Below are 20,482 nucleotides of genomic sequence, written 5' to 3'. Positions count from 1 at the left end.
CTTTTATAAGCTCTTTGGTGTGAGCTACTTTTCAACTGAGACTCCCAGCTGGAAATTTGCAGAGCAGGGAGAGAAAGGGGCAGTGCTGTATCCGTGAATTTAGGGATAAGGAACAGAGATGCATGAGGTGATATTTATACAGGGTTATCTGGAAAACTACTACAGGCAAGGGCGAGCTGTGGGGCGTCTGTTGGGCATCTTTGGAGGGATGGTATGAGAGTAGAAAATGAGGCTATTGAATAAGATATGGGGGAGGATGAGGGCAGGAGTTTTTTGCTTGTTATTCTGCAAGGACTAGCTTGGACTCTGCTTTGAAGGAAAATGTGCAAGAGGTAGACTGACATCCATGGAGAACAGGTTGCCATGGCCTCCTCTGGATCTCTCCAGCCAGGAGGCTAACGTCCAGCCCCTGGTGAGTCCCACTCGGTTCAACAGGCTGAGCATGATGATCTGAGGATCTGAGGATCTGTGCCAGCCTCCTCCCTGGCCAAGCTGTGAGACCAACTGTTCCTTATTTTCTAAGCATTGAGCTGGTTCTGGATTTGCTTTTTTACTTAGGAAAATGGATCCAAACCCTTGTCCTCTGGTTGAGCTCAATTTCCCAAGCCTGAAGGCAAGCCAGAACTGTCTGCTATCTATTCTCTCAGTTACATATTTAACAGCTATTAAAAACCACACCAGGGCTGGGGATTTAGTTCAGTGGTTCAGGTGCCTGCCTCCCAAGCGCAAGGTCCAGAGTTTGATCCCCAGTACCAAAAACAAAACAAAACAAAACAAAAAAAACCCCAATAACCCCCACACCGCACATTTATGGATTCACTTCTTATTTTCAAAGGGCTTTTACATATCTTACCTAATTTGATAAAGAAACCAAGCACTACATTGCATCGGGCAGGTATTACCACCTGTTTGACAGCTGTCAGGTCTGAGGCCTGGAAACATTGCTATAAATCTGGCATTAGAGCCAGGAGCTTGACTTCACCTTCTTTATATGTGGTCCAGAGGTACCACAGGGTAAATGTAGGAACTTGTAGGAGCAGATGATTATGTCTGTGACTTAGTAGAAGGAACATAAGATAAAAGAACATAAACAGGAATAAGAAAACTGGGCCAGGGATTTAGCTCAGTGGTTCCAGTGCCTGACTTGCAAACACAAGGTCCTGAGTTTGATCCCTGGTACCAAAAAAGAAAACAGATTTTAATCCTGAATTTTCAGTGAATTAGCTCGGTGACATTTTATTAAACTCACTTAACCTGAGAGTGGCTTTCTTTTTTTAGCAGAAATAACCCTAATTTCCATGTGTATCTTGTATGGCTGTTGAAGCAATATAATAAAACTATAAGTAAAACTGCCTTTAAAATTATAAAGCAAAATTTGAATAAAAGGGTGGTTTTTTGGCATTTAAATTATTTCCACATAGAAAGACTATATCTGTTGAGAGAATTAGTGAAGAAATGAATGAATGATTTGGGGTTTTTGAACACTCTGCATCTTCAAGAGCTCTAATAATATTAATTTTCCCAATTCTTTCTTCTGTTATAGTCCCTCATTGATTAAGAAAAGATCATTATTTCCCTTGGCTCCAGTCTGCCAGCATAACCTTGACCCCAAAGGTATCTGTAGAGTCACCAAGAATTATTCATGAACCCCAAAATTAGCAATGACAACCCCCTCCTAAGCCCTAAAATATTGAGCAAGAGCTTCCTGAATCAAATCACATCCTGCTCCTGGAAAGAAATTTGTCGTCATTGTTTGGCTAATAATAAAATTGTGAACACCACAAGGGAACAGACTTATTGATTCCAAGAACATTAGGGCTAAGAGGGTCCCAAGAGACCAACTTAGCCACCTTTCTTATTTTATAGATGCAGTTTCTGAGTTCACACAATTAGTAAGTCCAAGTGTCACTTAAAACTCAAGGCTTTGGAGTTTTGTGCACCCAAAACCAGGGCAGTAGTCTTTCTAAAGTACTATTCTGAGAGTGTCCTGCAGAAAGAGAAAACTGAAGAGAATCCCAGAATTCTCTGTATTTTGTTGGGTTTTTTTAAAAGATGGAAGAGTGAATTTCAAAATGTCTACTTCTATTGTCCTACCCACCCCATCAATTTTGAAATCCTTTCTTTGAAGACGTCCTCATTCTAGTAGTGCCCTTTAGTGTTTTATCCTTTCAAAGACCTTATTTTTCTGATTGATACTTTAGGGCAGAGATCACCACAGCCTGGAAGAAGACCAGTACTGGTCTGTGGCCTGTTAGGAACTGTGCTGTTCACTAGGAGGTTAGTGGTGAGCAAGCACGTGAAGCTTCGTCTGTGAAGAACAGAAGCAACTACTGAAGACCCTCACTTCATCAAATCTGTCTACACTGGGCACATGATTCCTGGGGGCAACCACATTTATAAAGCTAGGAGGCTCTTCATTGTTGGTGAAGAGTGGATCCTGTCTCTGCTAAGGACATTCAGCATGAAATTTTAGGAGAGGTTGTAGTTCAAAAGCTGCCACATGTTCCTCTTTTGGCTAGAACCATAACTAGATTAATTGATGAAATACTAGAGGATATTGAAGCACACTTGTTTGAGAGAATTAATGAGTAGCCATGGTATGCAATCCAGGGTGACAAGTTCACTGATGTTGACAACAGGCTGAACACTTGTTTCTGTGTGCTATATTCTTCAGGAGGATGTGTATGAAGATATATTATATGTTTCTCTTTTGGCCAAGCAATACCTCAACTGCAGAATTATTCAAGTCATTGAATAATTGCATATCAAGAAAATAGTCCCATCACCCTCTGGCCTGAGACATACATGAGTGACATAAACAGGTCAGAGGGTACCTGCCTACCCATAGGCAACAGAACATCAATTCCACACCATTGTTGCCAGGCTGGAATGCATGTAAGACCTTCTGATTTGTTGCCAGATTGCCTGAATTTTGTATTGGATTGTCCCATTTTTCAATGTGCAAATGCAGAAAATCTACATGTAACATATTTATATGTGTATGTATGTGTGGATTTATATGTACATACATAATATGAATGTGTATATACGTATATTAAAACAATCTTCATACCAAGCACAGAGGCTAATTCTGGCTTCTATGTTCTGCATTGTGATCTCTTACTTTTCTGAAACCTATGAATAGTCCACCTTTTCTAGCACACCAAGAGAAGTTAAATGACATGTGCAGGTGATAATGGTTGATTGACTCTGAGCATAAGAAATGCCTGGCTTTATCTCACTGTTATGTCCATTCTGTACCATATTTATATAAAGTTTGATTGAAAATTTCATCTTCACATGGAATACATCGCAATACTCCAGTGACAGAGTAAAATGGCAACAGATTTTTGCTATTTTGTTATTGAGAGACACTGCCTAATTCTGCTCCCCTAGTGAGTTTCTTGACCAACAGAATTTGGCAGAAATGACATTCTGGCACTTCTGAGGGTAGCATTAGAAGCCTCACAGCATCTGCCTGGGCCTTCTGGTATCCTCGCTCTTGGGATGCTTCCTCTGGAACCTGGCCACCTGTTGAGAGAAGCACATGCCACATGGAGGGACCAAGTGTCAGCTCTTCAGCCCACAGCCATAGCTGGGCTCTCAGCCATCAGCTAGGATCAACTCAAGCATTTGAGCTCAGGCTTCAGAGACATAGTCAAAGCTACCATATTAGATGTGAGTCTTCCCACATCAGCTGCCTTAGCCCTCTCAGCCAATCTTTTTAAGGCTTCACCGTTAAGAGTTCAACTGCCATAGACCAGACTTCCCTGAATTCCTGCAAAATTGGGAGTCAAATAAAATAGTTGTTTTAAGACACTGCATGTGGGGGTAGTTTGATACTCAGTAATAGATGAGAACAAACCTATTAAACACTTTACCTAGAAAAATTCTCCAATACTGCCTCCTTTTCTCTGGCCCTTTTCCCTTTCAACTTCTCCTGTAAGAATTTCCCTTACTCCTGGGACCTCACACAGGCCCAGGAATGAAGAGAAGTCATATTTGTAAAAGATGACTTGGGAGTTTCTGTTTTCATATTGAATGCATTTGTCATTTGGACACAGTTGACAGGGGGAAACCCTCAGACAAGAAGGTGAATGAGATGTGAGGGCATGTCCCCACTCTTAGGATTTCTCAGTTGTTTCTGTGGGCCTTTGGCAGACAACTAGAGTTGGGAGGATGAGAGGGATCTTTGTAATAGCCATGGGCACTTTTAGGACTCTACCTGCATCCACAGTATTGGTGAGAAGTGATGATTGTGGAATGAGAGGGCAGAATAGCTCTCTGAAGTTGAGGTTCAGTGATTGCAGCCTCAGTTGTTGGCAGATTTTTCCTTATAACCTAACTAATAATTGTTCACAGAAACTCTTGCAGTTTTGCAGAAACCTCTGTAATTTTTTTTTTTTTTTTTTGGCAGGAGGTTTGCAAGTAGCCAATCTGATAGTGTTATTCAGTTCTCTTTGCTGTTGATTGGCTGCTGCCCTCTAACCCATCTTTGGCAGATACATCCGCATTCCCGCATCCTAACAGGTTGCTGTACCTCCTGTAGCTATCTTGAGTGTTCTCAATTTTGTTCTTCCTAAAGCCCTAAGATCCCTCAGATGCTATCAAAATGCCCTGCGTCTTCTAAACCTTTGTTAATATAGTATTTTATTAAATTAAATTAAATCAAATAAAATCACATAACCATGGGAGACATAGCCTACTTAGGGTTTAAACTATAAAAACAGGCATTTTTCTGACCATATATGAAATTTCCATTTTTTCACAATTTGCAGGTGCTCTAGGAATGTAAGCTCTGTGAATTTCAGGAGTCCACTGTAAACTGGTCCTAGGGTTGCTATGCCTGAGAATCTATCACTGGCTTCTGTCAGCAGTGGTGCTTCTGTCTACCCAGAGAGCCTCTCATTGTCATCTCATAGCAGCAAGTGCCAGGGGCTCAGGAGATGAACATGAAAAACTAGGCTCTGTTTCCTCAAAAAACTTCAGATGAACTGAGATCCTTACATGCGTATACTTAGACATATACATACATACACATACATAAAAATAGTTTATTAGTTGGGGTATTTGTAGAGTATAAAAAGGAAATGCCTTTATTTTTCTCTTACCATTTCTTTCAGTATACTTTTTCTCATTTCATTTCTCTTCCTTGCCCCTTGATGACATCTTAGGCAGATTCTATAGCTGTCTAATCTTTTTAACACTTTTGTGACAATACACAAGCCCTTCCGTGTATTGAAAAGCTCACTTTTGTCTTTTTTAAAGCTTTTCAACATTTTCTGAATTACTCCTTGCAACCATTGTTGCTGTTCCTGCATGTCTCTAAACTCCAATTCTGTCAAGATGGCTTTAGGGACTCTGTGAGTCACTTGAATATCCTGTTGTCACGAAGCCTGTGGCTCAGTGGCACTGCAATGGTCCCACCTGAGAGTGGGCCTCCAGCCTCCCCTTCTTGTAGCCATTTGTAGACTCTATAAAGGATTCTCTTCAAGCTCCTCCCCCAGCCTTTTGTTTAAGAAAAGCCAAGCACTTCCTATTACTTCTCTGAATCTCTTCTTACATTTCTAGTGTTTTTCACACAGCCTGAATGGAATAGTGGTTTTCAGCTTCTCTTCAGAATGGATGAGTACTTTATTGTTCTTGGTTTTACCCAGAATTTAGGATAAGAATGAAGAGCAAACAAGTATGAATCATGTTGAATAATCATTAAATGGAGTCCTATGCTAAACAAGTTTCCTTGAAGAAAGAGGCTGGAAGGCTTCAGGAAGCCAGTCACCTCGAGAAGGACAAACAGGGTTTCAGCACAGGGAAGTGAGAGGGAGTTCTAGGAAGTCTATGAGAAGAAGTTAGATGACAAAGATTTTGTGGATGTGAAGCACAGCACAGGGGCCACTTGAGTTTGTGGAGAAGGGGTGGACACTGAAGGAGCCATTATGAGGTAGACCAAGGAGTGTGGAACCGCTGAAGAGCTTTGGAAAGGAGGATGAAGTGATAGTAATTTCTAGTCCAGAAGGGAGCACATTTAATGGAGTTCTGCCTGTCTTAGCAGCTTCTGAAGACTTGGGTGTATGAAACTCAGTCTTATAGTAGGGAGTGAAATCTTTCATTTTTTATATCTTCCCTAGGCACTCAGTTGTCTTATCTCTTCATCCTCTATGTTCCCTTCCAGAGAGTTGACAAACACGGGTAGCAAAGTATTTAGTTGGTGGTGATGAGACAAGTTCATTTGGCTCATTCCATTTTTGATCCTTTAAAGAAGGCTGAATGAAATTAAGATGTATGAAAATGTTCTATAATATTGAATTTTAGAAAACATAGGAAGTTCTTATTGTTAAGCAGTTATTGTTTGTGCAGCTCATTTGGCAAATAACAATGAACTACCTATAACATTTCTTCTGTTATTTTTCTGGAATTGTTATTTAAGTATATAAATTCACTTGCCCCTTTTCTAGGGGCTCTGTTCCTGTTTCCAAGGTGATAGCTAGCTGACAGGTAGATTAACCCCTGCTAAGCTGTTAGTTGCTAACTCCCAATAATGCCAAGTATTTGAAATCAAGTAATAGGCTTCTCTTTGCAGTAAAAAGTATTTCAGACCCAATGTATTGACATAGATAATTTTTAACTGTAATATTAATTATATAAGCATGGTATATATGAGATACACTGTATTTACAGATTTTTGTTCAGATTAAGTAAGACTCTGAGCCCCCATCCTGTTGTCAGACTGGCAGGAAATTAAATCTTAGTCTTATTAGATCTGTTGTTTTTCAGCTAACATATCTATTAATGGTTGTGCAAAGGTCTTGGGAGCGAGGTCTTAGGCAATGATGAAACAGGTAAACCACTGACACCACAAATCACCAGTGGCCTTGTCCAAGTCTCCAGGCAAATTAAAGTTCACTCTGTACTCCCTCTATTCTATTTTAGGTTCCAGGTATTAGACCATAGTATCCAGTTTACTAAGGTGCACTAAAGAGCTGTCTATCCCATCTTCCAAGTCTTGACCTGCAAGGAAGTAGAACACGGATTTCAAACATTTGAGGGAGATCTTTATCTCCTTCAAGACTAGGGTAAATCTACCATCACTTTCTCTCCTTCCTGTCTCCCTGGTAAGAGTTTTTGACCCCTTTCCTCTCCCTCTAGTATATTCAGCATGTCTCCTCAATAAGTGAAGCCTTCCACAAAAGTCCCGTGTGCTATGTCCCACAAACAGCTTTGGTTGTGGCCCTGGAGATGCTTGTGATGTGAGAAAGTACAAGTAACTGCCTAGTGAAATGGAAGTGGTAAGTGATGCAGCTCACAAAACGCAACTAACATTACAATTAATTCTCCTCTCCAGTTTAGAGACTTATGAGTAGATTTAACTTTTTTTAATGCTTTTAGTGCTTAACACAATTGTAAGCACAACAGTTATAAAATACAAACATACAACCTAATAAAATTTATATTAGCAGTGTCACTCATGTGACAATGCTGTTTGAAGGAAAAATCATTCTGCCTGAAATCACTGGTTCTTATGGCTATGCCTGGCCCTTTTGAGGCTGATGTGGGTCACTATCATAAGTAGTATGATGATTACTCAATCTGCTCACACTTTTTCTGTTTCAGCTACTGTGACCTCTTTTCATACAACCAGCCATGATGCTATTGGGACTTCAAATTATACCAAAGTCATGATTTACATAATAAAGATTCTATGCTCATTTTTCATTATTATGGGACAATTAGAATAGTACAATTAATTGGTATTGGTTCCATCATCAACACAAACACAAGCTTAGAGAGACAAATTGTGGTCTAGTGTTTGGTTATTGGATGGCCATTAAGATAACTTCATATAAACTCATCATTTCAAATACCATTGAAATCTAAATAGAAAATGAAAAAAGAATTGATCTCAGCATGGTGGTGAAGCCAGAGGATTCCCAATTTGAGCCCTGCCTAGACAAATTCGCAACTTAGTGAGACCCCATTTCAAAATACAAAATAAAAAAGATCTGGGAATGTAGCTCAGTATGAGAGCCCTGGGGTCAATTCCCAGGACACCCTCCAGTTTCCTTTCTAACTGTTTTGATTGAATGATTAGGACCTCAAGCACATGTTGGTGGGACTCCAGAGCGCATGGAAGTCTGTTTGGAAACAGACTATAGTCACATGCCTAGAAGTGCTGAAGTCAAACAGAGCTGAATTTAAACTCTATCTCCATTTCCACATCTGTGGCACAGGGATGGCAATAGCGCCTTTTGTATTAGTTTCCTAATGCTTCCCTAAAGAACCACTACAAACCTGGATGACTTAGAACCAAAGAAACTGCTTATGTCACAGGACTGGAGAATGTAAGTGTAACATCAAGGCATGGGGGGGGGCATGCTCCCAGTACAGGGACTAGGGAAGGATCTCCCTCAGGCATCTTCCCTAGCCTTGAAACCTCAGGCCTTCCTCGACTTTTAGGTATGTTGATCAAATTTTTCCTTCACATTGCAGCCTCCCAGGGTATTCACGTGGTCTTCCCTCTGTGTGAGTCTCTGTGTCCAAAGTTCTCCTTCTTTATAATTAATGACAGTCAAACTGAACTAGAGCCCACTCTACTGACTTCATTTTAACTTGATTACACTTATAATGTGAAACCTCTTTTTTATTAAGAACACATTCTGAGAGACTGGGAATTAGGACTTCAAAATGTCTTTGGGGAAGGAGGGCTCACTCAGTTCAACCATAACAACTTCCTTTGGTGTTCTGAGCACTCGAGATGATGGATCTAAACTGCTAGGCTCATTTTAAATGCCCAATAAGGAGGCATCCGTGTTTTCCTGACAGGATGGCTCACGGTCCTCCCAGAGATACATTTCAGGGCCGTATTTATATTCAGCATACTGGCTGTGGTTTGGGATTTCTGGCACTGCAACATGTCAGTGAGAGAAAGGCCATTTTCTACAGATCAAATTCCACCAAAATGTTTATGAATGATCAAGGCTAAGGCTGTCAGATTTCTTTATTTACTGAGTTAGTTTTCAGAAATCATTTTGCACCAGATTGTGTGTCTTCCGATCACATTCGCTGCTCTATCTTCATCCTCCCACAGCTGATTTGCAAACACTACCCCCTCAGTCATTCCAAGTTTAGGTTGTGAGTTTCTTTTGCTTGGAAGAAGCAGATATATATATATATATATATATTTTTTTTTCTTTGTCTTTACTTTTTTTGTTCAGTTGGATTTTGAGACTGAGCCTGATTCTCCTACAAATGGAGAAAATTAATGCCAGGCTGGAGACAGTGATAATGAGGAACATCTCAAGAAAAGAAAAAAGACTTTGATGGGATGGAAATGTGTGTGAAGTGTTGTCATGGACATGGCCAAATCTGTCCAAAGACTTTAAAAGATTCTACATTTAAATACTGAGCTGTCATATTCTGTGCAGATTAGATTCTTGAAGAGGCCTCTGAACAGTGTCCTTTGCTTCCTGGACAGAAAAGTTTTCTTTGTGAAGTCTCATACAAGGGAAGAGGCCTGCTTGTCAGGCAAACTGCGAGTTTTTATGTGATAGAGGGAAAATGGGGGGACCAACTTTATAAAGTGCCCTATCAGGTAGATACACATTTGACAAGAGAATGCTGAGTTATCAACTTTTCTCCAAGGGCAATCATATATCTTGGGAATCCAGAGCCAAATTATACTTGACATTTCATTTAAAGCCTGAGACATCTTGATGTTAAACCAGAGCCCAAGAGTGCTAAAGCACGAGGCCATTCAATTTGACAGAGCGGATGCTTCTATTCCTACCTCACCTGCATGGGTAATAGGCAAGTCCTGATAGTTCTTCCTTATTTCATCCAGATGAAAATCACCGAGTTAGCTCTCTGCTGAAATGACACTAGCTCAAAGTTATTTTCTCTCTGGCAATGCAGAGAGAACACACCTGGGGTTATTTGGAAGCTGCATCATTACTAATATTTTTTATGTAGTGGTTAAGAAAGCTACATTTACATGGATCACATTCCAGATGGAAGAGATAGAGGAAGATGTGGGGTGTGGGTCAGTGGGAGATACATGAGCATGGCACACATCAAATTACATTTATTCAGATGTAAGAAGTGGGGCAGGGAGGCTGACAAAATTGACTTGGATCCAGGGTGGTGGTGATTCCTGTGTCCTTTTTGCTAATTGGTGACAACTTTATACTTATCCATGTGGATTTGGGAAGGAGAGAAGGGAGGGTATGGGCATAAAATTATTTACTCTCTAAATCATGGGGAAGAGTAAGAGGAGTGTGTTACGGCCCAAGGGAGTGGGAAAGGGAGGACTGTGTGCCATCTTCTCATGCCAGTGTGTGTCGCGCCTGGCAGGTAGCAGGAGCTCGAGAGCAGCAGGGGGAGTAAAGGAATGAGTGCCTGAGTGAATAAACAAATGGAAAGCTCTTCCCACCTGAGCTAAGGGAACAGTTACGACAGACTGGGCTGCAGAGACCTCCGAAGAAATAGGAAAAATTTACAATCTGTAAGTTTATTTATATTTGGTACCGGGGATCAAACTTGGGTCCTCGTGCTTGTGCGGCAGGTGGTGAAACCACTTAGCTAAATCTCCAGCCCTGTAAGTTTATATTTTATTTGAAAACTTCTACAAGTGCAGACATTTTTTTTTCTTCCAAAGTGCCCCTGGCGCACAGGTACCCCTGGCCAATACTGGCAGCTCCAAGGATGGGACAGGCACAATGATCCCTCCATCAGCCCATCAGCAATCTATCACTGCTCCTCCCTGCTCCCCAGTGTCTGATTTGCTTCGTTATCATCTCATAAGAAAAATTAAAAAAAAAAAACCTGTACTGTCACAACCGTATGTTACAGCAGAGGTGTGTTGTGCATTGTGCAGTCCCAGATACCTAAATCTGCATATTCTCACCATCTAGAAGTCAGTTAGCACCTTGATGCTATCCGCCTGTGTATCTAAGACTTTTTATGTCAAAATGAAATCCTACTTTATATAACATTTTGCAATCTGCCTTTTCCCCCAGTAATGGTGTCTACCTTTCCATTTTATTAAATTGTAAACTCACAGCAAAATTCTCCAAAATGACATTCAAATGACTTTGTAGTGAGTTTCTCCACTGTCAGTCCAAGGGCACTTTAGCCAGGGTGCTCTGAGACCTAAGCAGTGGCCTATGGCAGCTGACTTGTACTATGCACAAGTCCCAATTGTCAGGGTTCCAGGAATTTTATGAACTGGTTGATGTTCCAAAGGTAGCTTGAAATTGTCCTGGTGGAAAGACTTACAGCTTGGAAATTAGAAAATACTGCAAATCATGGCCTCCCTATCAGTCTGGACTGTTAAGAAACTTTACCAGGGGCCGGGGATTTAGCTCAGTGGTTTCACTGCCTGCTGTGCAGAAACATTACCAGGATGCTTTCAATCCTAGCCTCTTTTATTCTAATGTAGCACCTTCTTCACTTTTTTTTCTCTTTCTGGTAATGACTTATTAACAACAGCAGTTAAGTTATTCTATAGAATGTGTTATCTTTTATATTTGTCTGGCTTGTGGTATCATTAAGCCCCTATGCTTCTTTTATTTCACTATGTCCCCCTGACAGAAAACTATGTTGAAAAGCTTGATGGAGTGAAGTTAAATATTTCTGACTTATTTTAGGTGATTTTAGATAAAGAATATTATATTACACAAGAAGACACAACATTGGGTTAACGCATCACTGGTGACACTGACCCCTGCATTAAAGCGATAGCAATCCATTGCAGAACCACACTTTTATCTTGGGAGTAGCAAGTAATATGTGTGGTTATTATTATGCACTATATAAATATATTCCTATAAGAATCATTTACTTACTACTTTTGACATCAGTTGTTAATCCTTATCTGAAGGAATTAATTTAACTACAGTTTCTAGTATGTTTTAAAAATCCCACCACTTTTTTCATTTGAGACCTGATATTCTTATGTAAAGAAGAAAGTGAGCTATTTGGTTACCTGAAATCCAGTTTTTACCAGAAAGGAAGGATAAATGGTCAATTTCTTCATTTTATTTTCCAGTTTTCAAAGAGAGGAGTTAACTATCTACTGCAAGTGGCAACAATTGAGATTTCTATTGTAGGGATAGAGACCCATAGGCAGGGAAAGATGAGAGATCCCCCACCCCTGAAGGAGTTTTAGATGGGTGGCAGAACAGGCTTAGCCACCTGTGAAAAGCTGTCAGCCTGCGGTTACCCTTCCTCTTTAAGCTGTACCCTGCAAAGCTTTGTTTGCTAAGATCAAGAGAGAAAAAAAAGAAACTTGACCCTAAGGTGTGAAAGCCCCCGTGACCCTTCCCTAGTAACAAGCCATATCAACCAATTAGCCAATCAAGTAGGGGTGTCCTTAGCCCAGAGACAGAGTAGGCCCCTGACCACTATAAAACTGACCCCTTGAGCCCCTCTTCAATGGTGGCTTCGTTTTGGGCACCCCTACCTGTCTCACCGAGGGAAGGCAGCTGTACTCTTGCATGCTTGCTGAATAAAGTACAACTTTGCTTCTACACTTTTGATCTCTATCTGATTCTTCCACAACCCTCTGTGTCCTCAGGAGTCAGGCCCAGGACTGCGGGGACTCTCCACCCGTCTCCGCCCGTGACACTGTGACTTATTTTTATTTTCTTTTAAAAATTTGTATTGGTACATTTTAGATATACAAAATGATAACATTCATCATAGGGAATTTGTGTCTGTACATAATATATCATGTTTCTTCTTTTTTTCCCATTCCCTTCCCTTCCCTTCAACCCCTCTCCTCCTCCTTATTTACACTTTCAGTTTCTTACACCAGAGAAACAATCCAGTATTTAAACATGATTGTCCTGTTTATTTCACTGAAGTGTATGTTCTCAAGGTGCATCTATTTAGCTAGAAATGCCTCAAATTTATCCTTCTGTATGGCAGAGTAGTACTCCATTGTATGGAAAAGCCACATCTTCTTTATTCCTTTCATCAATTGATCATTTGGGCTGTTTCCAAGATTTAGCTATTACAAACTGTGCTGCTATAAACATGGATATGTATACACTGCTGTGGTATGATACTTTTAATTCTTTTGGGTAGATACTAAGAAGGAGAATAGCTGGATTGAATGGAACCTCTAGTTGTAGTTTTTTGAGAAATCTCCACACTGATTTCCACAGTGCTTGCACCAGTCTGCACTCCCACCAACAGTGGAGAAGGGTTCTTTTTCCCCACAGCTCTGCCAGCATTTGTTATTGGTTGATTTCTTGATACCAGCCATTCTTTGTGGAGGGAGATGTAATCTGGGCATTATTTTAAATTGCCATATGTCAAATGACCAGTGATGTTGAATACTTTTTCATATATTTATTTGCCATTTCTTCTTCTTTTTTTTTTTTGATACTGGGGATCGAACTCAGGACCTTGGGCTTGTGAGGCAGGCGCAGTGCCACTGAGTCCCATTTCTACTTCTTCATCTGAGAAATGTCTGTTCATTTCAGATGCCCATTTATGAACCAGGTCTTTAAATTTGAGGGGTCTGATTTTTTGAGTTCTTTGTATATCTAGATATAATTTCTTTGTCTGAGGAACAGCTGCCAAAAATATTTGGGTTGTCTCTTTATTCTGTTGGTGGTTTCTTTTGCTGTGCAAAAGCTTTTTAATAAGACAAGATTCCAGTTGTTCTTTGTGATATTTCCTGTGTGATTGGGGTATTATTTGTAAAGTATGAGTTTACTTTTAAAATCTCATTAATTGATTTTTCATTGAATTCAATCTGTTTTATTCCACTAAACTCATCATTTATTTTTCTCGCAACTTTGTCCGGTGGTAAATCCTCCACATTGGCTCTTGGATTTCTGAGTTTTGGTAGACTCCTTGTTTTCTGGCAGAAATCTTAGGCTCAATTTGCTCCTTTTCTCCCCCCAGACCTGAAATCGACTATTTCTCTGAGGACACCTGGTTTCTTCTCATGGGTTATTGAAATAAGGCCACACCTGGGCAAAAGGGATGTTCATTGCTTTAAGATTGTTTGTAGGATCTTTCAGGGATTTTAAAGACATGTTTAAGAAGTCATGAAGTAATACTCATAACTTAAAATATTAACATTATAATGTGTTAAATTACTCTTAAATTTTATATCTATGACCCAGTTTCTGTACTGAAAGTTTTGCTTCATAATATCATTAAAATGACTATTTTTATATGTATTATTCAAAATACATTGAAAATACTAATATAAATTTTGCAACAAATAAAAATACTAAGGGCAATTCAATTTCTTCAATGGTCCTTCTTGCTTTAGAATACTTCATATTACATATTCAAAATCAATATCCTGGGTTTCATATCCTTTGAATGAAACCTTTTCACTTAACAATTTGATACAAAATTAGGTTCATTTGTTTCAACTTATTTTCAATTCAAGCTTTATTTTTCTAATTTAATTTTCTTGAAAATTAATATATTTATAAAAATAATTAATATACATTTAATATATAATATATAACTACATATAATAATATAATAATTAATAATCACATGATATATAATATATAATATAATTAATAACAATATAATATAATAAATAATAATCAATGTATATTTAATATATTTTTGAAAATTAATATATTTTATTAATACAATTATTCAAAAAAGTATAATATATATTCCCATAAGAGTCTTGCTTTCATCATTTCTCCTTAACGAACTTCATGTAATCATTTTTTTTTCCCCACATTAACTTTATTGGTACATTTTAGGTATAAAATACAGTTACATTCATCATTGGGATCTTATACCATTACATGAGTCTATGGTTCTTATTTTTTTTCTCCTTCCCTTGCCCTCCCTTCACCCCCTCCACCCTTCCCTATTTGCAAAGACTTTGTTTCCGTGTTTTTCCTATTCTCATATTTTTTCCCTTCCCCTACCCCTCCCAATTCCCCTACTCTTTTAGACCTTTTCTTCCTGTTACACAATATCAGTTATACATTTTTTAAATTACAATATTAAGATCTAGGAGACATTACCACAGATTTTACAGAATTTAAAAGGCTATAGAAAGCATATTCCAACAATCTTTTTTGAAATAAATTTGACAACTTCTAAGAAGTACCTTGGAAGACAAATTAATGAAACTAACTCTGGAGGAAATATAAAATTTGAATAGCACCTATTAAAGAAAGTATATTCCTAGCTTGCAAACCTACCTATATGACAACAGCAGGCTCATAAACATTTTAACTGATAAATTATATCAAACAATTAAAGCAGAAAAAAGAAGGAACACTTCTCCCCTCATTTTAGGAACTCAACATTGTGCTAATCCTAAAACTGGATAAAGATAATAGAAGAAAAAAGTATGAACATAGATAGAAATTTGTTTAACAAAACAAACTATTGGAAGTCAGATCTGGCAGGATGTAGAAAGTGGTTTTGTTATAGGGATGACAGTGTTGGTTCAGCATTGGAAGATCCACCCCCAAAAGTCATCATTTAAACAGAGGAAAGGAAAAAGCCATATGATCCTGTCACTAGTTGGAGAAAAAGTATTGGACTAAATTCTACAGCTGTTCAGGGTAAAAGCTATCAGGAGACTAGGAGTAGAGCAGAGCCTTCTCAACAGATCAAAGACATGTACTCCATACTTCCCACAAAAACTCCTTCTATGAATGGAGACGATACAATGCTTTCTCCCTAAAGTGGGGAACAAGGGCATATATGCCTACTCTTTATCTGTCCATTAGACTTTGAAACATAGGTCTAAACCCAAATAGTCTGGCAATAAAATGACACAACTAGGATAGGATTGGCACAGCAGAAGCAAAATCTTTATATGTAGATGAAATGATCATCTACAGAGAAAATACAAAGAAATCTCTAGGAGCCCCTAGAACTTGTACTTGAATTTAGCAGGATTAGAAAACACAAGGTATATGTAAAAATTCAGGTCTGTGTGTACTTGCTATAAATGAAGAACTGGATATTGAAATTTTAAAGTTATGTAGGACTACAAAGGACCCAGAAAAGCCAAAAACAAAAACAAAAACAGTGTTGGAAGACATTTAGCACCCAATTTTAAGACTTCTTCTAAAGCTACAGTAATCAAGGCAGTGTTGGTGTAAGGAAAGGCATACAGATCATTTGAATAAAACAGAGAATCTAGAAATAGAAACACACATATATGGTCCACTGAGTTTTGAAAGATTATTTAACATTAGCATTTTATAGAATATAAACTTGATTCAAGAGCCAAGGAAGAGATAGTGTCTTCAGCAAATGGCACTAGAACACCTGGTATCTATATATAAATAATTAACCTCAACCCTTTTTTTCCATACATGAAAATAACTTGAAGGGATCTATGAACCTAAATAAGAAAGCCTAAAAGTGTAAAACTTTAAGAAGAAATTATAAGGGAAAATATTTATGAATTCAGGGTAGGCAAGCCCTACCTAGGATACAAAAAACATGATGTATAAAAGAAAAAAAATTGATGAGATTCCATCAAAATTTAGAACTTTTAATGACATCATTAAAATGAAAAGTAGTCCTTAAACAGACCATATTTACAATGCATATAACCTATGAGCAGAATATATAAAGAATTCTTAGAGCTCATTAATAGACAACCTAATTAAAATGTAGACATAAGAAGATGATAAATAGCCAGTATAGCACAAGGAATGATGTGCAACTCTAGAATCAGAAAAATACTAATCAGTACAATAATAAGATTGAATTATACACTCATTAGGGAGATGAATTCAAAAGTTTTAAAAGCCTTGTCATGACTTTTTCTTTTTGTTTTATTCCCCCCCTTTGCCTTTAATTTGTCACGCCCAATGTATTCATTCTGCTGGGCTTCCTGGGGTTGTGATCCTCATTGTCTTTTTCTAGGGTATTGTCTAAAATTTTTTGGAGGGCTGGTTTAGTATTCATGAAGTTGCTGAGGTGCTCTTTATCATGAAAGCATCTTATTTCTCCATCAATTTTGAAAGATAGTTTTGCAGGGTACATCAGTCTGGGTTGGAGGCTGTTTTCCTTTAGGTCTTGAAATATATCACTCCAAGCTCTTCTTGCCTTGAGTGTTTGCATTGAGAAGTCTGCTGTGATTCTGATGGGCTTTCCTTTGTATGTGATTTGTTTCTTTTCTCTCACTGCTTGTAGAATTTTATTCTTCTGTTGGATTTCTGGAATCCTAACTATTATATGCCTATGTGTAGATTTTTTTTGATTAAGGCTAGCTGGAGTCCTATATGCCTCACTTATCTGTATGTCAAGCTCTTTTCCCCTCCTTGGGAAGTTTTCTACCATCACTTCTGTGATCAGTTTTTTTATGTCATCTGCACTCTCTCCTCTTTCTTCATTGACTCCAATCAGTCTTATGTTATTCTTCTTTGTATCGTCTAGCAGCTGCTGGATTGATTTCTCATATTCCCTTACAATTTTAAAGCAATTTTTCTTTTCCTCATTAATTGCAATCTTATCTTCTATATGTGAAATTGTATCCTCACATTGGTTCATTCTGCTGCACAGACTTTCAATGGAGTTTTTAATCTCTTGGAAATGTTTATATCTGTTTTATGGATTCCATTTGTTTCCTATGTTGGAATTCCATCATGTTCCTCAGATCCTCTATTTTTTTTATCTGTGTCCTCTCTAGATTTATTAATCTTGTCTTGCACTATGAGCAAAATCTTTGCTGCTATCTGAGAAATTATTTCTGTTTTCATTTTTTCCAGATCCTCTTTTGTTGCCAGTTCAGTGAGTCCAGGTGGTTGAGTGTCAGAGTGTTCCATTTTGTTTCCCTTTGGGGTTGCTGTAGGTCATCTGGAAGTCTGTTTTTGAGGCTTGTTTATGTGTCTTCTCATTTCTGCTGGGGGGAGGGGTGTGCTTCTGGTGCCCACGTGGCTCAACTTCTGTGCCCTAGGAGCTTGGAATGGCAGCAGGGGAGCTTCCTTCCAGATGCTGGTACTGGCTGAGCTTCACTGCCCTAGGAGACTGGGTTGGAGGTGAGGAACTTCCTTCTGGGTGCTGGGACCGGCTGAGCTTCACTGCCCTAGGAGCCTGGGATGGAGGCAGGGAGCTTCCTTCTGGGTGCTGGGACCAGCTCACCTTCTTGGCCCTAGGAGCCTGGGATGGCAGCGGGGGAGCTTCCTTCCAGGTGCTGGGACCAGCTGAGCTTCACTGCCTTCATGTAATCATTTAATAATTAGTTTGTCCATCATTCTAATATTTCTTTTCCCCATATGACATATACATTTCTATGTCTTCCTTTCTGTTATTCTGTAATATTTATTGTGGCCTTTCCACATCCATATATGTATATTGGCCTCATTATTGTCTTACCACTGCAGAGGATTCTGTCTTGAGGTTATATAATAGCTATAATAGCTACTTAACCTGTCCCATTTCTGGATTCTTCCCAGTGTTTCCTTTATACAAGGAGCAATCATGTTTAAATTCTTTCATACTTGTGCAGGCATGTGCATAGGATTGAGTTGTAGAAGGGAAATTGCAAGGTAAAAGGATAAATCCATTTGCCATCTTGTTAGGTATTGTCAAATTCTGTACTAATTAAAAAAAAAAAAGAAATGGTAACATGCTGCTTCTCACCATCAACATAGATCCAAATACAACATTGTCTATATTTAATACTTCAACTATAATGCATGTTGTGAAACTTTAGGTGAGAGAGAGTATCTTTCATTTGCATTTCTTTTAGTAGATGTGTGATATTTAAAGTCTTTTTCTATGTTTGAGGGAAATTTATGTTTTGTTGTTGTTCCTTGCTTAGTCCGACTGAATTGTTAATTTTTTCTTCTAGATTTCCAGGAACTCTATATAATTATCTCAGCACTTTGTCTACAATGTAATGCATTTTTCCCCTGCTTGTCATAATTTTGACTTTGTCAGTGATTTTTTTTACCATACAGAAGTTTTTATTTTTATGTATTCACATTTGTTATTCTTTTCCCATATGGTGTCTGGGTTTTGAGTGATAGAAATGCTTTCTCTGCTCTATGATTTTAAAGGAATTTGGTATTGTTTCTTGTTTTGTTTTGTTTTTTACATAATTTACTTTTATTTGCATTTAGATATTTGAGTGTTTAGTTTTTATCTTCCATCACGTTTTTAGAGTCCTTGTCATGTGGCTCTCTCCACACTGATATCCACTGTGACCTGTCATGCCTCATTTTGTCACATTCCAGCTTCACTGTGCCTCTGCTCACATGGCTCTTCTCCCCTAGTGTGCTCTCTTTCTATGTATCTTTTAAAATTCTCCTTTTGCTTTAAGGCCCTGAGTGGATCCTGTCTTCATTGATGATACTATTGACCAGTACAGCCAATGTTTGCCTCTGTATCTTCTGAAGTTTCAGTAACATTCACTGCTGGTATTACTGGCTTGATGGGAGATTTACTGCTTGTATTTTTTAGTTGGTGCCCATATGAGTGACCTAAAAAATGGTAAACCTCTTGAAATTAGGAATCTGACCTTCCTGCTGAGTGGGAGATGCAACAACTTCCTCAAAATTCTTTGTTACTCAATTTTTCATTCCATGAGATGGGGTGTAGAGTCTATCATTGTTGAGGATCTTATGAAACAGTCCTCTATTTATCCAGGTTACAACCCTGAATTTCTCACAGATGTATGAAGGAGAATGAAGGTAGAAGAAGGGAGTTAAGAAAACAAAAGCTTATCTTATTATTTCAGAGATGTCACAACAGAGCCAGAGGTAAGACAGAGTGGGAAGAGTCAGGGTGGATTATGATTTCTCAGCATAAGCCAGACAGTTGACTTCCTTCTTATAGGGGTAAAACATTCTGCAACATCCTATTCTTCCTTACTTAGCATGACAAGGTGTGAGTTCATGCTGTGTGTGGGGCCTGCAAAGGAGAAGGCTAGTGTCTTTATCAGGGCTGGCAGTCAAGAAATCTAATGACTGATGAAGGGCTGAGAGTTCAAGTTGTGTCTCCTTTTATGGGAGGAGATTTAATTGATCTCACTAAAGTTATTACTTATGATGGTCTAAAATTTTGTGCTTAACTGGTGAAAACCGTCTGGTACATACTAGAAAAAATATGAAGTACATAGCCCTGTTCATTTGTAACTTTATTCATTTACTTATTCAATGTACAGTGGTACCTCGGTTCATGAATTAATTCCACGATTTTGGAGAAGATTGCCAAGTTTGTGTTCCCATGGGAAAGATGGCCGCGGTTGTGTTTGTCATGTGATGGAAAGTTTGCAAACAAAAACTTTTTTTCCATTCATTAATTCTATTGGTACATTTTAGGTATACAATATGCTGACATTCATTATTGAGAATTTGTACCTTTACATAATATATCTTGGTTCTTATTTTCTTCCGCATTCCCCTGCCCTCCCTTCACCCCCTCCACCCTTCCCTATTTACTAAGACTTTGTTTCAATTTTTTCCTTTTCTCATATTTATTCCTTTCCCTTCTTTCCTTTCTCCTATCCCTCCTACTT

This window comes from Heterocephalus glaber, unplaced genomic scaffold, assembly GCF_053883595.1.
Source record: "Heterocephalus glaber isolate CG9 unplaced genomic scaffold, H.glaber_assembly_v1.0 deba00000331, whole genome shotgun sequence".
Taxonomy (NCBI): domain Eukaryota; kingdom Metazoa; phylum Chordata; class Mammalia; order Rodentia; family Bathyergidae; genus Heterocephalus; species Heterocephalus glaber.
This window is presented reverse-complemented; position numbering follows the sequence as displayed.